Raw genomic sequence first — 15,279 nt, forward strand, 5'->3', positions numbered from 1 at the left:
GGGGGGCTAAGAGGAGGCCCTTACCTCTGCCTAAGGAGTCAGGGTGGCTTTTAAGATAATGTTATTTTTTTTTTTTTTAATTTTGCCAACATGGTCTATCTTAAGAGTTCCTATTGTGGCTCAGTGGTAATGAACTCAACTAGTATCCGTGAAGATGCAGGTTTGATCCCTGGCCTCACTCAGTGAATTAAGGATCTGGTGTTGCTGTGGCTGTGGTGTTGGCCTACAGCTGTAGCTCCAATTTGACCCCTAGCCTGGGAACTTCCATATGCTGGGGGTGTGGGAGGTGGCCCTAAAAAGCCAAAAAAAAAAAAAAAAGAAAGGTCTATTTTAAACCAGCAATTATTTTTCATGTAAAAAGTTGCTCACATTCATATAGGAAATAAAAGTGCAAAGCTGAAAAGAGCAAGCCGAAGGATTTTTTTTTTTAAGTCCCAGATCTTCCTAGATTTTAATTCAGCAAATCTGGAAATTTTTGGTGGGGGAGCTGAAGGCATGTAGAAGTTCCCTGGCCAGAAATCAGATCTGCACCACAGCAGTGACCTGAGCCTCTGTAGTGACAGTGTCAGATCCTTAATACACTATGCCATGAGGGAACTCCTGGAAATGTATCTCCTTACATGATTCTTATATACTGGCTTGAAACTACATTTAGAGGTATAAATGTGAGGTATGTGTTCCAAGAGGGGTATTTTGGAATAGAAAGAATGTTAAGAAGTCCACAGTCTTTGTGTAATTGCCTTGACCAAAAATGCCTCATTTGTCTCAGTTAACCATGAGATGACTGCAGAAAAGATGGGCCAGAAAGTGGTGGGCTGGGAGGAGCAGATGGGTTTGGTAATCACCCTGAGAATTGTGTTTATACCATTAGAGACTGCTGCCAGATGGTGAAATCTTCCTGTTTGCTTTTGCTCATAGAAGTCCCAGTTTACTCTCTGATCTAAAAGGAGATACTAGCCTTCCCTTCACTGGTCATGAAAGAGTAGTTTTTTGTTTTGTTTTTGTTGTGAAAACATATACCATAAATTTACCCTTTTAACATTTAGGTGTACATTACAGTATTCTAAACTCTGCACATTGTTGTTCGACAGATATTTTCATCTTGTGACACTGAAGCTCTTCTCCTGAAACAGACTCTCCCCATTTCCCCTTCTCTCCAGCCTCTGGAAATCACCATTCTACTTACTGTTTCTGAGCTTGAGTACTTTAGAATTATGCATTGTTTTTTTGTGATTGGCTTATGTCACATAGAATAATGTCTTTAAGGTTTGTCTGTCAGCTTTTAAAGTAACGAACACACAGACTTCTGATTCAGCTTGTGTAGCATGTTAGTTGGGACCATCTAAACAAAAAGATTCTCAGTTCCTCTCACCAGAGAGGATACCTGACTAGTATCCATGAGAATGTGGATTTGATCCCTGGTCTCACTCAGTGGGTTCAGGATCCTGCGTTGCTATGAGCTGTGATGTGGGGTCATGGATGCGGCTCAGATCCCGAGTTTCTGTTGCTGTGGGGTAGGCTGGTAGCTGCAGCTCCTATTTGACCCCTAGCCCTGGAACTTATGTGTGCCTCGGTTGCACCCCTAAAAAGATAATAAATAAATAAGTAAAAAACCAAAAAGATTCTAAATAAACAATTTGAAGTAAGTTGCTAAATGGTGAGGAAGTGAGGAAAACGTTTTCTGTGTTCCTCACCTCCTAAAAAGACCTCAGTAGGAGTTCCCCTCATGGTGCAGCGGAAACAATCCGACTAGGAGCCATGAGGTTGCGGGCTTCTCTTACTGGGTTAAGGATCTGGTGTTGCTGTGAGCTGTGGTGTAGGTCGCAGTTGCGGCTCAGATCTGGTGTTGCTGTGGCTGTGGAATACGTAGACCGGCAGCTGCAGCTCCGATTAGACCCCTAGCCTGGGAACCTCCACATGCCGAGGTTGTGGCCCTAAAAAGCAAAAGACTTCAGACTTCAGCAAATGGCATAGCTTGTCCGAATGCACAGCCACTATCAGCTGCGGCACTTGTGTTCACCTAATAAAACAGTCTCAGGCTATATATAGTAAGCAAAGAGGAGTGGAATTACAGAAAGAAATGGATAATTCTATATTCATCGACTTTTTTTTTTTGCTTTTTTTTTTCTAAGGCCCACACCCACAGCAGGTGGAGGTTCCCAGGCTAGGGGTCTAATCGGAGCTGCAGCTGCCGGCCTACCTACGCCACAGCCACAGCAACATGGGATCCGAGCTGAGTTTGCAACCTACGCCACAGCTCTCGGCAACGCCAGATCCTTAACCTGCTGATCGAGCCCAGAGATCGAACCAGCATCTTCATGGATCCTAGTCAGATTTGTTTCCGCTGAGCCACGAAGGGAACTCCAATATTCATGGACTTTTTTTTTTTTTTTTGTCTTTTTGCCTTTTCTAGGGCCGTTCCTGTGGCATGTGGAGATTCCCAGGCTAGGGGTCTAATTGGAGCCGTAGCCACCGGCTTATGCCAGAACCACAGCAATGAGGGATCCAAGCCACGTCTGCAACCCACACTACAGCTCAGGGCAACGCCAGATCCTCGATCCACTGAGCAAGGCCAGGGATGGAACCCCCAACCTCATGGTTCCTAGTCAGATTCGTTCCTAGTCCATGACAGGCACTCCTTCATGGACTTCTTAATAAGGTACAATATTAGTAAGGAAGTAGAAGACTTGTACCACACAGTTAAGCTTAATTTCATAAGAAAATTATATGCAACTTTATGTCCAACAGTTAGAGAATGCACATCCGTCTAGGACTTAGATGGAGTATTTAACAAATGGACCATCGACTAGGCTATAAAGTAAATTTTCACAATTTAAGGATTGTTGTCTTACAGGCCATGTTCTTTGACTGTAATGCAATTAAATTATGGATTATTAATGAGAAGATTAAAATTCCCATAAATTTGGAGGTTTAAAGATTTCTAACTAATTCGTGAGTTAAGAACACATCATAATGGAAACTTAAACTCAAGAGTGAATAATAGGTAAAGAAATATACGTCACAACTTGCATAAAGTAACAAAAACAGTACTGCAAAAAAAAATACTGTCTTAAATGTTTGTATTAAAGCAAAAGATTGAAAATTGAAGTGGTAAGTGTCCAATTTAGAATAAAAGTAACCCCAAAAAGCAGAAAGGATATGATACAAATATAAAAGCAGGAGAGGAGTTCCCGCTGTGGCACAGTGGAAATGAATCCAACTAGGAACCATGAGGTTGTGGGTTCCATCCCTGGCCTTGCTCATTGGGTTAAGGATCTGGTATTGCCATGAGCTGTGGTGTAGGTTGCAGATGGCGGCTCGGATCTGGTGTTGGCTTGGATCTGGCGTTGCGGTGGCTGTGGAGTAGGCCGGCAGCTACAGCTTGGATTCGACCCCTAGCCTGGGAACCTCCAAATGCAGTGGATGCGGCCCTAAAAAGACCAAAAAAAAAAAAAAAAAGTACAGTCTAAGTAGCCTGTCACAGCTAAATAAATTAATAAGTACTGTGTTGGGTGAACTCTATTTCCACTAAGAAAATAATGGAACTTGTGGTTTTATAAGCCTTGCTGATAGTAATACAAGCTCTCCCGGAGAACAGAAAAAGGGAATGATCCCCCAACTCCTTTTTTGAGGCTATTAGATGACTGTGATACCCAAACCAGAAAAATTTAGTAAGAGAAATAAAAGTTACAAGCACAGCTCCGTTGTCAATAGAGATGTAAAAATCCTAAAGACAGCAGGGTCTGTACTAAGTGTGTTTTTGGAATGTGAGGGTGGATCAGCATCAGACAGTCTTATCTGTGTAATTCATCACAGTGACAAGGTAAGGGAGAAAAATTCATGTGAATATCTCAGTAGATGCAGAAAGATTACTTAAAGCCAATTGTTGGAGTTCCCATTGTGGCTCAGCGGTAATAAACCTGACTAGTAGCCATGAGGACATGGATTTGATGCCTGGCCCCGCTCAGTGGGTTAAGGATCTGGTGTTGCCATGAGCTGTGGTACAGGTTGCAGATTCGGCTCAGATCCTATGTGGCTGTGGCTGTGGCCACTGCCTGCAGCCCAATTTGACCCTATCCTGGAAACTTTCATGTGCTGCACCTGTGGCCCTAGAAAGACAAAACAAAACAAAAGAAAACAAAAACAAAAAAAACCCCCCAAAACAGCTAAAGTCAATTCTTGCTGCTGATTAAAAACAAAACTCGGAGTTCCTGTCGTGGCGCAGTGGTTAACGAATCCAACTAGGAACCATGAGGTTGAGGGTTCGATCCCTGCCCTTGCTCAGTGGGTTAACGATCTGGTGATGCCATGAGCTGTGGTGTAGATTGCAGACTTGGCTCGGATTCTGCGTTGCTGTGGCTCTGGTGTAGGCTGGCAGCTATAGCTCCGATTAGACCCCTAGCCTGGGAACTTCCATATGCCGCGGAAGCGGCCCAAGAAATGGCAAAAAAAAAACCCCAAAAACCTCATAGCAAACTAAAACAGAAGGCAACTTTTTTTTTCCCCATCAGGACTGCTTTATTTTTATTTTATTTTTTTATTACTCAATGAATTTATTACATTTATAGTTGTACAATGATCATTACAATCCAATTTTTTAGGATTTCCATCCCACACCCCCAGCTCATCCCCCCACCCCCAGCCTGTCTCATTTGGAGAGCATAAGTTTTTCAAAGTCTGCGAGTCAGCATCTGTTCTGCAAAGAAGTTCATTCTGACCGTTTTTCAGATTCCACATGTCAATGATAGCATTTGATGTTGGTGTCTCATTGATTGGCTGACTTCATTTAGCATGATAATTTCTAGGTCCCTCCATGTTGCTAAAACTGCCAGTATTTCCTTCCTTTTAATGGCTAAGTAATATTCTATTGTGTATATGTACCACATCTTCTTGATCCACCACTCTGTCGATGAACATCTAGGTTGTTTCCATGTCTTGGCTATTGCAAATAGTGCTGCAATGAACATCGGAGTACACGTCTTTGCGAGTCATGGTTTTCTCTGGTTAGATGCCCAGGAGTGGGATTGCTGGATCAAGTGGTAGTTCTATTTTTAGTTTTCTGAGGCATCTCCATACTGTTTTCCACAGTGGTTGCACCAATTTACATTCCCACCAACAGTGTGATAGGGTTCCCTCTTCTCCACACCCTCTCCAGCACTTATTGTTTGTAGACTTTTTGATGATGGCCATTCTGGCTGGTGTAAGGTGGTACCTCACAGTGGTTTTGATTTGCATTTTTCTAATAATGAGTGATGTTGAACATGTTTTCATGTGTTTTTTGGCCATCTGTATGTCTTCTTTGGAGAATTGTCTGTTTAGATCTTCTACCCTTTTTTTTTTTTTTTGTCTTTTTGCCATTTCTTGGGCCGCTCCTGCGGCATATGGAGGTTCCCAGGCTAGGGGTCGAATCGGAGCTGTAGCCACCGGCCTACGCCAGAGCCACAGCAACTCGGGATCCAAGCCGCGTCTGCAACCTACACCACAGCTCACGGCAACTCCGGATCGTTAACCCACTGAGCAAGGGTAGGGACCGAACCCTCAACCTCATGGTTCCTAGTCGGATTCGTTAACCACTGTGCCACGACAGGAACTCCTTCTGCCCATTTTTTGATGTGGTTGTTTGTCTTTTTGGTATTGAGCTGCAGAAGGTGTTTATAAATGTTGGAGATTAATCCCTTGTCAATCGATTCATTTGCAAAGATCTTCTGTGGGTTGTCTTTTGGTGTTGTTTAGGGTTTCCTTTGCTGTGCAGAAACTGCTAAGTTTAATTAGGTCCCATTTGTTTATTTCTGTTTTTACTGTCATGACTCTAAGAGGTGGATCTGAGAAGATGTTGCTGTTGTTTATGTCAGAGAGTGTTTGGCCTATGTTTTCCTCTAAGAGTTTTATAGTCTCTGGTCTTATATCTAGGTCTTTAATCCACTTTGAGTTTATTTTTGTGTATGGTGTTAGGGAGTGTTCTAATTTCATTCTTTTACATGTAGCTGTCCAGTTTTCCCAGCATCACTTATTGAACAGGCTGTCTTTTCTCCATTGTGTATTCTTGCCTCCTTTGTCATAGATTAGTTGGTTGTAGGTGTGTGGGTTTAATTCTGGGCTTTCTATCCTGTTCCACTCATCTATATTTCTGTCTTGGTGCCAGTACCATGCGATTTTGATGATTGTTGCTTTGTAGTATAGTCTGAAGTCCAGGAACCTGATTCCTCCAGCTCCATTTTTCGTTTTCAGGATGTTTTTGGCTATTCTGAGTCTTTTGTGCTTCCAAACAAACTTTAAAATAATTTGTTTGAGTTCTGTGAAAAATGTCCTTGGTAATTTGATAGGCATTGAATTGAATCTGTATATTGCCTTAGGTAGTATAGCCACTTTGGTAATATTAACTCTTCCAGTCCAAGAGTATGGTGTGTCTTTCCGTCTGTTTGTGTCATCTTTGATTTCTTTCATCAGTGTCTTATAGTTTTCAGAGTACAGGTCTTTTGTCTCTTTAGGTAGGTTTACTCCTAGGTATTTTAGTCTTTTGGATGTGATCGTAAATAGGATTGCTCTTTGATCTTTCATTGTTAGTGTATAGAAATTCAGTCCATTTCTGTGTATTCATTTTGTATCCTGCGAACTTTGCCAAATTCATGGATGAGCTCTAACAGTTTTCTGGTAGAGTCTTTAGGATTCTGTACTTACAGTATCATGTCATCTGCAAATAATGATAGTTTACTTCTTCCTTTCCAATTTGGATTCCTTTTATTTTTTTACTTCTCTCATTGCTGTGGCTAGGACTTCCAAAATTATGCTGAATAGTAGTGGCGAGAGTGGACATCCTTGTCTTGTTCCTGATCTCAGCAGGAACTCTTTCAGCTTTTCACCATTGAGAATGATGTTAGCTGTGAGTTTGTCATATATGGCCTTTATTATGTTGAGGTAGGTTCCCTCTATGCCTACTTTCTGAAGGGTTTTTATCAGAAATGGGTGTTGGATTTTGTCAAAGGCTTTTTCTCTGCATCTATTGAGAGGATCATATGGATTTTATTCTTCAGTTTGTTGATGTGGTGTATCACACTGATGGATTTGCGGATATTGAAGAACCCTTGCATCCCTGGGATAAATACCACTTGATCATGATGTACAATCCTTTTAATGTATTGTTGGGTTCGGTTTGCTAGTATTTGGTTGAGGATTTTTGCATTGATGTTTATCAGTGAAATTTCTGGAATAGTTTCAGAAGGATAGGTGTTAGCTCTTCTCTAAATGTTTGATAGAATTCACCTGTGAAGCCATCTGGTCCTGAACTTTTGTTTGTTGGAAGATTTTTAATCACAGTTTCAATTTCAGTACTTGTGATTGGTCCGTTCATCTTTTCTATTTCGTCTTGGTTCAGTTTTGTAAGATTATACATTTCTAAGAATTTGTCCATTTCTTCTAGGTTGTCCATTTATTGGCAAATAGTTGTATGTAGTAGTCTCTTATGATCCTTTGTATTTCTGTGATGTCCATTGTTGTTTTTCCTTTTTCATTTCTGATTTTATTGATTTGAGTCCTCCATCTTTTTCTTGATAAGCCTGGCTAAGGGTTTATCAATTTTGTTGATCTTTTCAAGGAACTATCTTTTAGTTTCATTGATCTTTTCTATGGTTTTCTTTGTTTCTATTTCATTGATTTCTGCTCTGATCTTTATGATTTCTTTCCTTCTGCTAACTTTAGGTCTTGTCTGTTCTTCTCTCTCTAGTTGCTTTAGATGTAAAGTTAGCTTGTTTATTTGAGCTTTTTCTTGTTTCCTGAGGTGGGCTTTGTATTGCTATAAACTTCCCTCTTAGAACTGCTTTTGCTGCATCCCATAGGATTTGGAGTGTCACATCTTTGTTGTCATTGGTTCTAGGTATTTTTAAATTTCCTCTTTGTTTTCTTCAGTGATCCATTGGTTGTTTAATAGCATGTTTGTTTAGTCTCTACGTGTTTGTGCTTTTTGCAGTTTTTTTTCTTGTTGATTTCCAGTCATATAGCGTTGTGGTTGGAAAAGATGCTTGATATGATTTCCACTTTCTTAAAGTTACCGAGGCTGGATTTGTAGCCCAGGCTGTGATTAATCTTGGAGAATGTTCCATTTTCACTTGAGAAGAATGTGTATTCTGTTGCTTTTGGATGGAATGTCCTATAAATACCTATTAAGTCCATCTGGTCTAATGCTTCATTCAGGGCCTGTGTCTCCTTACTGATTTTCTGTGTGGATGATCTGTCCAGTGCTGTAAGTGTGGTGTTAAAGTCCCTCACTATTATTGTGTTATTGTCGATTTGTCCTTTTAAGTTTGTTAGCAGTTGCTTTATATATTGTGGTGAACCTATTGTGGGTGCGTACATATATAAAATTGTCATATCTTCTTGGATTGATCCTTTGATCATTATGTGGTGACCTTCCTTGTCTCATATAATATTCTTATTTTAAGGTATATTTTGTCTGATATGCATGTTGCTACTCCAGCTTTCTTTTGATTCCCGTTTGCATGGAGTGTTCTCTTCCATCCGGTCACTTTCAATTTGTATGTGTCCCTAGAACTGAAATGGGTCTCTTGAAGACAGCATATATATGGGTCTTGTTTTTGTAACCATTCAGCCAGTCTATGTCTTTTGGTTGGGCATTTAGTCCATTAACATTTAATGTAATTATTGATATGTATGTTCTTACTGCCATTTTATTAATTGCTTTGGATTTGTTTTTGTTGCTGGTTTTTTTTCCCTTCTCTTGTTCTCTCCTCTTGTTGTTTGAGGACTATCTTTAGTGTTGTATTTGAGTTTATTTTTCTTATTTGTGTATCAATTGTAGATTTTTGGTTTGTAGTTATTCTGAAGTTTTGATATGAGTCTCTATATATATGAGATTGTTTTAAGTTGTTGGTCTCTTAATTGCAAGTGCATCTCTAGTGTCCTGCATTGTACCCCCCCCCCCCTTCTCATGATTTCTGACTTGGGTGGCATAATTGTGCATGGATGATTTCCTATCTTTACTGTATATATGCCTTTACTGGGGAGCCTTGTCATTTGCGGTATTTTTGTTTCTGGTTGTGGCCTTTTCTTTTTTGCGTAGAGAAGTTCCTTTAGTATTTGTCGTAAAGCTGGTTTAGTGTTGCTGAATTCTCTTAGCTTTTGCTTATCTGTGAAGCTTTTGATTTCTCCTTCAAATCTGAATGAGAGCCTTGTTGGGTAATGTGCTCTTGGTTGGAGGTTTTTCCTTTCATTATGTTAAGTATATCATGCCACTCCCTTCTGGCCTGCAGAGTTGGTGCTGAAAAATCTGCCAATAACCTTACTGGGGTTCCCCTTATGTTATTTGTTTCTTTTCCTTAGCTGCTTTTAATATTTTGTCTTTGTCTTTAGTTTTGGTCAGTCTGATTAATATGTGTCTCAGGGTCTTCCTCCTTGGGTTTATTTTATATGGTACTCATGTGCTTCCTGGATTTGAGTGAGTAGTTCCTCTTCCCTGTTTAGGAAGTTTTTGGCATTATCTCTTCAAATATTTTTTCTGTCCCTTTCTCTCTCTCTTCTTCTTCTGGCACCTCTACAATATGGATGTGGTGTGTTTAACGTTGTCCCACAGTTCTCTGAAACTCTCTTCATTTGTTTTCAATTTTTTTCTCTTTTTCCACATTCGTAATTTCCACTAATCTGTCCTCTACCTCGCTTATTCGTTCTTCTGCCTCCTGTATTCTGCCACTGGCTGCTTCTAATGAATTTTTTATTTCAGTTATTGTATTTTGCATCTCTTCTTGCTTAAGTTTTATATCTTGTATCTCTTTGCTCAGTGTTTCCAGTAAGTTATCCATCTTGCCTCCTGTTTATTTCCAATGTATTGCATCATCTTCAGCATCACCAGTCTAAAGTCTCTTTCCTGGAGGCTGATAATCTCCAGATCACTTAGCTGTTTTTCTGGGGTTTTTTCTTTCTCCCTCATCTGAGTTATAGTTCTCTGTCTTTTCATTTTTATAGGTTTTTGTTGTGGTGACCTTTTTTACAGATAATAGAGTTATAGCCTGTCTTACTTCTGGTGTCTGCCCCTCTTGTGGCTGAAGTTGGTAGGGGAGGCTTGCTGTAGGCTCCCTGATGGGAGGGACTGATGCCTACCCACTGCTAGATGGGGCTGATTCTTATCCCTCTGGTGGGTGGGGCTCTGTCTCTGGGTGAGATTAGAGGTGGCTGTGTGCCTGGGTGTCTTTAGGCAGCCTGTTTACTGATGGGTGGGGCTGTGGTCCCACCTGGATTGTTGTTTGGCCTGGAGCTTCTCAGCACTGATGGGTGGGGCCAGATTTTCCCCAAATGGCCACCTCCAGAGGGACACATGCTGATGAATATTCCCAAGAGCTTTGCTTCCAATGTCCTTCCCCCACAATAAGCTACCTTCACCCCTGTTTTTCCCAAGAGGTTCTCCAAGAACTGCAGTCTGGTTTGACCCAGATTCCTATGGAGACTTTGCTTTGCCTTGGGACCCAGGGCACGTGAAAGTCTGTGTTTGCCTTTTAAGAATGGAGTCTCGGAGTTCCCGTCGTGGCGCAGTGGTTAACGAATCCGACTAGGAACCATGAGGTTGTGGGTTTGGTCCCTGCCCTTGCTCAGTGGGTTAACGATCCGGCGTTGCCGTGAGCTGTGGTGTAGGTTGCAGACGCGGCTCGGATCCCGCGTTGCTGTGGATCTGGCGTAGGCCGGTGGCTACAGCTCCGATTCAACCCCTAGCCTGGGAATCTCCATATGCCGCGGGAGCGGCCCAAGAAATAGCAACAACAACAACAACAGACAAAAGACAAAAAAAAAAAAAAAAGAATGGAGTCTCCCTTTCCCCCAGTCCCATGGAGCTCCTGCACCCAAGCCCCGCTGGCCTTCAATGCCAGATGCTCTGGAGGCTCCTTCTCCCAGTGCCAGACCCCCATGCATGGGAGTTTGATGTGGGGCTCAGAATTCTCGCTCCTGTAGGTGAGTCTCTGTGATACAGTTACTTTCCAGTCTCTGGGGCTTCCCACCCGAATGGTATGGGGTTGCTTATATCGTGTAATCGCTCCTCCTACCTATTGATGTGGCCTCCTCTTTGTCTTCTAGAATAGGATATCTTTTTGAAAGTTTCCAGTCCATTTGGTTGAAGATTGCTCAGTATTTGGTTGTAAATTTTGTTGTTTTTAGGAGAGCAGTTGAGTTCCAGTCCTTCTATTCCACCATCTTAATCCCCTGCCTTCCAGTAGGGAACTTTTATAACCTCACGTCAGATATCTAAATGACACCTGCAATCACATCACTCTTAACATGTTGCAAACAGTTTTTAAAAGTCGAGGCCAAGGCAGGGTGCCCACAAGTACCACGTCCACCTTTCAGGGTGCTGGGTCCTACCTCTGCAGGAAGAGGGCAGGAAGGGAAGGGATGAGGGCATGCAGACTGGGGGGAGGAAGCAAAGCTGCCACTGGATCTGCTGCTGGCTGACAAGCCACCCATGCTGCAGAAGTCCCTCATGCTGTCTCGAATCAGGGCCCTGTTAGACTCAGGCAACCTTGCCCACATCTGCTGAGCAGCATGGTTCAGGTGGTGGCTGTGCCGGGTTGTCTTGTCCCTCCCCAGTTGTGGGCCATTGGCTGAAACGCCTGTACGGGGCCCCTGCATGTGATCTGGACTTGCCCCAAGTGCCACACTGCATCCAGTCATCTCTCCTTAGGCATCACCCATCACTTCCAGCTCCTGCTGTTGGTTGGGGTTGGCACTGTGCCATCTAGATTAAGGCAGAGGGTCAGTACGCCACCATGGCATGGAGAATCATGGAAGAATTCATGAGGATTGTAGATGATACAGTTTTCTTCACAGATAATCCCAAAGATGCACAGACCAATAATTATCAAACATTTTGATAATTTCCGAATTGTACGACAGTAAATCAATTTATGAAGACAGATATATACATGACAAGGATGTGCTTGTCATAGTAAGACTTAGGTAAAAACTCTTGTATAAGGAGTTCCTGCCATGGTGCAATGGGTTAAGAATCTGACTACAGCAGCTCAGGTCACTGTGGAGGCCCAGGTTCAATCCCCAGCCCGGTGCAGTGGGCTAAAGATCCAGTGTTGCTGTAGCTGTGGTGTAGATTGTAGCTGCGGCTCAGATTCAGTCCCTAGCCTGGGAATTTCCATATGCCTTGGGTGTGGCCAAAAACAAACCAATCCAAGACTGTTGTATATTAGTATTCAGAATAAGTATAGGTATAACAAATTTTATGGTAACTGTTATGTACATATTTGCTAACATTTCCTCATCCCATCGAAAGTTTAAAAACTGAATCTGCGTAACATTTTCAAAATCCATTGTATGACAGCTCATTTACTTAAAAGTGTCCTTGTTAATAATTAGGACCTTGGCCTATGAGTCTATCTTCATTTTTGATGTTGACTGAAGAGTTTTTAACATGACACGAGAAGCGCAATCCACAAAAGGAAAATATTAACAAATTGGACTCAACCAAAATTAAAAACTTGTGCTCTGCGAATGACCCTGTTAGGAGGATGGATAGATGAGGACAGACTGGGAGAAAGCATAAACCACAGAGAACTCATATGTGGAATGTGTACAGAACTCTGAAAATACAACAGTAAAAAACCCTAACAATCCAATTCGGTAATGGGAAAAACGTAATGAACATAGATGACAGATAAGTACATGCATGCTTTTCCTTAGGGAAAAGCAAATGAAAACCATGGTGGTGAGAGGTCACCATACCTACTAGAGCAGCTGAGGCCCCGGTACTTTGAGGATACAGGATCCCCAAGGCTGATGAAGGTGTAAAACCATGTGGCCACTTGGGAAAATAGCACAAGCAGTTTCTTTAAAAGGTAAACATCTACTTGCCTTATAGGACCTGATCACTGTCCTCCTAGATGTGTATCTCAGAATTGCAGCCTTATGTCCACACAGAAATGCGTACATGGGTATTCAGAGCAGCTTTAATTGTAAGAGCCCCAAATTGGAACAACCCAGATGTCCTTTAGTGAGTTGGTGGTTAACCATCTGTGGCTGTGTTCATCCTATGGAGTAGCACACGTGCCACGCAGCAACTTGGATGGGCCACACAGGACTTGGGCTGAGCCAGATGGCCAGACTCCCAAGGCTCCCTGCTGTGTGCTTCTGACCTTGCAGTGTTCTTGAAGTCTCGAAGTCATGCTGATGGGAAGCCGGCAGATTAGCGGGTGGGGTGGGAAGGGCGAGAATAGAAGGGGTGGCCCCTGGGGACCTTGTGGTGGAAGCATCAATCTACACATGTGATAAAGCTGTGTGAACTATTTTCACCACACAAATGATTCCAGCAAAACTGGAGGCGGGGCTGTGTCTGTGGGTTAGACCAGAGTTTTCTAGGTTTCTGAATCTGCTGGCCTTCCTGAACTGGGTGCTGGGCAAGGCACTGTGTGAGGCAGTGGGGGCATGGTGAGCTTGTCAGGGTCCCTAGCCACCACAAGCTTAGCCTGAACAAAGAAGGCCCTGGTGCTGCCACTACTCCCAGGCTGAGTGGGTCACAGCCTTGTCCCTAGGGTAGCAGCCGCATTGCTGGGGGAGCTCTGCTGTCTGAGCTGTGATGGGGCATTGGGTCAAGAAAGAAGCCTGGCACATCCACCAGGATGTCAGTTACACTCGGCAGTTGTACTCAGAACGGGCTTCAGGGGGAGGACTAGTTTACATGTTAAAATACAGGTGCACAGGCAGTTCCCCGTGTCTGTTGCTTTCATCGCTGTGGCCGGAGTTTCGTCCCTGGTCTGGGAACTGAGATCCCATGTCAGGCATTGCTCACTGTAGCCAAGAATAATGACAACAACAAAGTACAGGTACATAGACAAGTAGAATCTTTAACCTCCTATACAGTTGGGGGTTTTTTGTTTGTTTGTTTTTGTTTTTGTCTTTTAGCCCACACCTGTGGTGTATAGAGGTTCCCAAGCTAGGGATTAAATCAGAGCTACAGCTGCTGGCCTACACCACAGCCGCAGCAACACAGGATCCAAGCCGTGTCTGCTACCTATACCTCAGCTCATGGCAATGCTGGATCCTTTAACCCACTGAATGAGGCCAGGGATCCAGCCTGTGTCCTCATGGATACTAGTCAGATTCATTTTGGCGGAGCCACAATGGGAACTCCTTTTTTTTTTCCTTCCAGCTATGCCGTGGCCTGTGGAAGCTAACCTGAGTCATGGCAGTGATCTGACCCAAAGCATTGACAATGCTGGATCCTTAATCCACTGAGCCACTAGGGAACTTCAAGTTCATGTAAATGTTTCAGACAAAAAAGGACGTTTCGAGGGCTCTATACTTGACACTTTGAGATCTGAGTGGGGGTCGGGCAGTAGACAGTGGAAAAAGGCTGGGTAGGCCAGCCGTCTCATTTCATGGTGAGAATGAGGCCCCAGAGCACCAGTGGTGCTGACCAGGGGATGCATCTCCAGTAGCAGGCTGTTCTGCCCGTGGACATCCCAGCCACGCCTGCAGCTGCAGGGCCAGAGCAGACGCCAGAGTCCACGCCTGCTTTCATCTGCCTCACAGAACCTCAGTTATCTGTGTTGGTAAGTCCTGAAGCTTTCTGAGTTCTTTGCTTTGGCCAAATTACTTCATTCCTAAAGTCAGTTAACATGGCTTCATCTGCTGGCGTTTATGGTGGCTTAATAGCGATATATCATTCGAGAACCATTCTGCCACAGCTTCACCATCTGAATATGAATGTTTTCTGGAATTCATTGTGTAAACAATACTTGAGCTCTTGCCAGCCTCAGTGGCACTGGCACTAGGAGATTATGGAAGTGGAAACCTGATTTCTCTGGTTGTTGAATTTGGGCATTGAGACTGGTGAATCCAAACAGGATTTCTCAACTCTCCCTTCCCTTTGTTTTCAGGATTCGGGCCTCAGGCGTGTGTCCCCGACATGTGGGCGAGTCTCCTGTGTAAAGCATTCACTCTTGTCTGTGTATGGCACACTCTGAACCCAGATATTCATGTGCTTGACCTCATCCAAGTCTTTGCTGCATGTCAGTGTCACTGACCACCCCATTTAGAATCTTAACCTGCCCCTCCCCAGGACAGCTTATCTCCTTTACTCTGCTCTTGTTTCCCATAGGAGTTATTACTGTAAACGTGTCATTGGCTGCATTGTTTTGCTTTTTGTCCACGCCTTTCTGAGAGCTGTGTTCCCTGGGGTATGGACAGGTCCCAAGTGCCTGGAATGGGGAGGGTATCTAATAAATGCCTGGTCTGTATTGTTTGTGTGGTGCCCCACGTGTTTGTAGATGTAAG

The 15,279-nt window shown here is 43.2% G+C and overlaps 1 protein-coding gene across 3 annotated transcripts in view; it reads left to right on the top strand.

Annotated features, from left to right (window-relative positions):
- Positions 1-15,279, top strand: part of PTPN2 (protein tyrosine phosphatase non-receptor type 2) — a 77,200-nt gene that overhangs the window by 26,010 nt on the left and 35,911 nt on the right. The window lies entirely within an intron of this gene.

Source organism: Phacochoerus africanus, chromosome 8 (assembly GCF_016906955.1).
Source record: "Phacochoerus africanus isolate WHEZ1 chromosome 8, ROS_Pafr_v1, whole genome shotgun sequence".
NCBI lineage: Eukaryota > Metazoa > Chordata > Mammalia > Artiodactyla > Suidae > Phacochoerus > Phacochoerus africanus.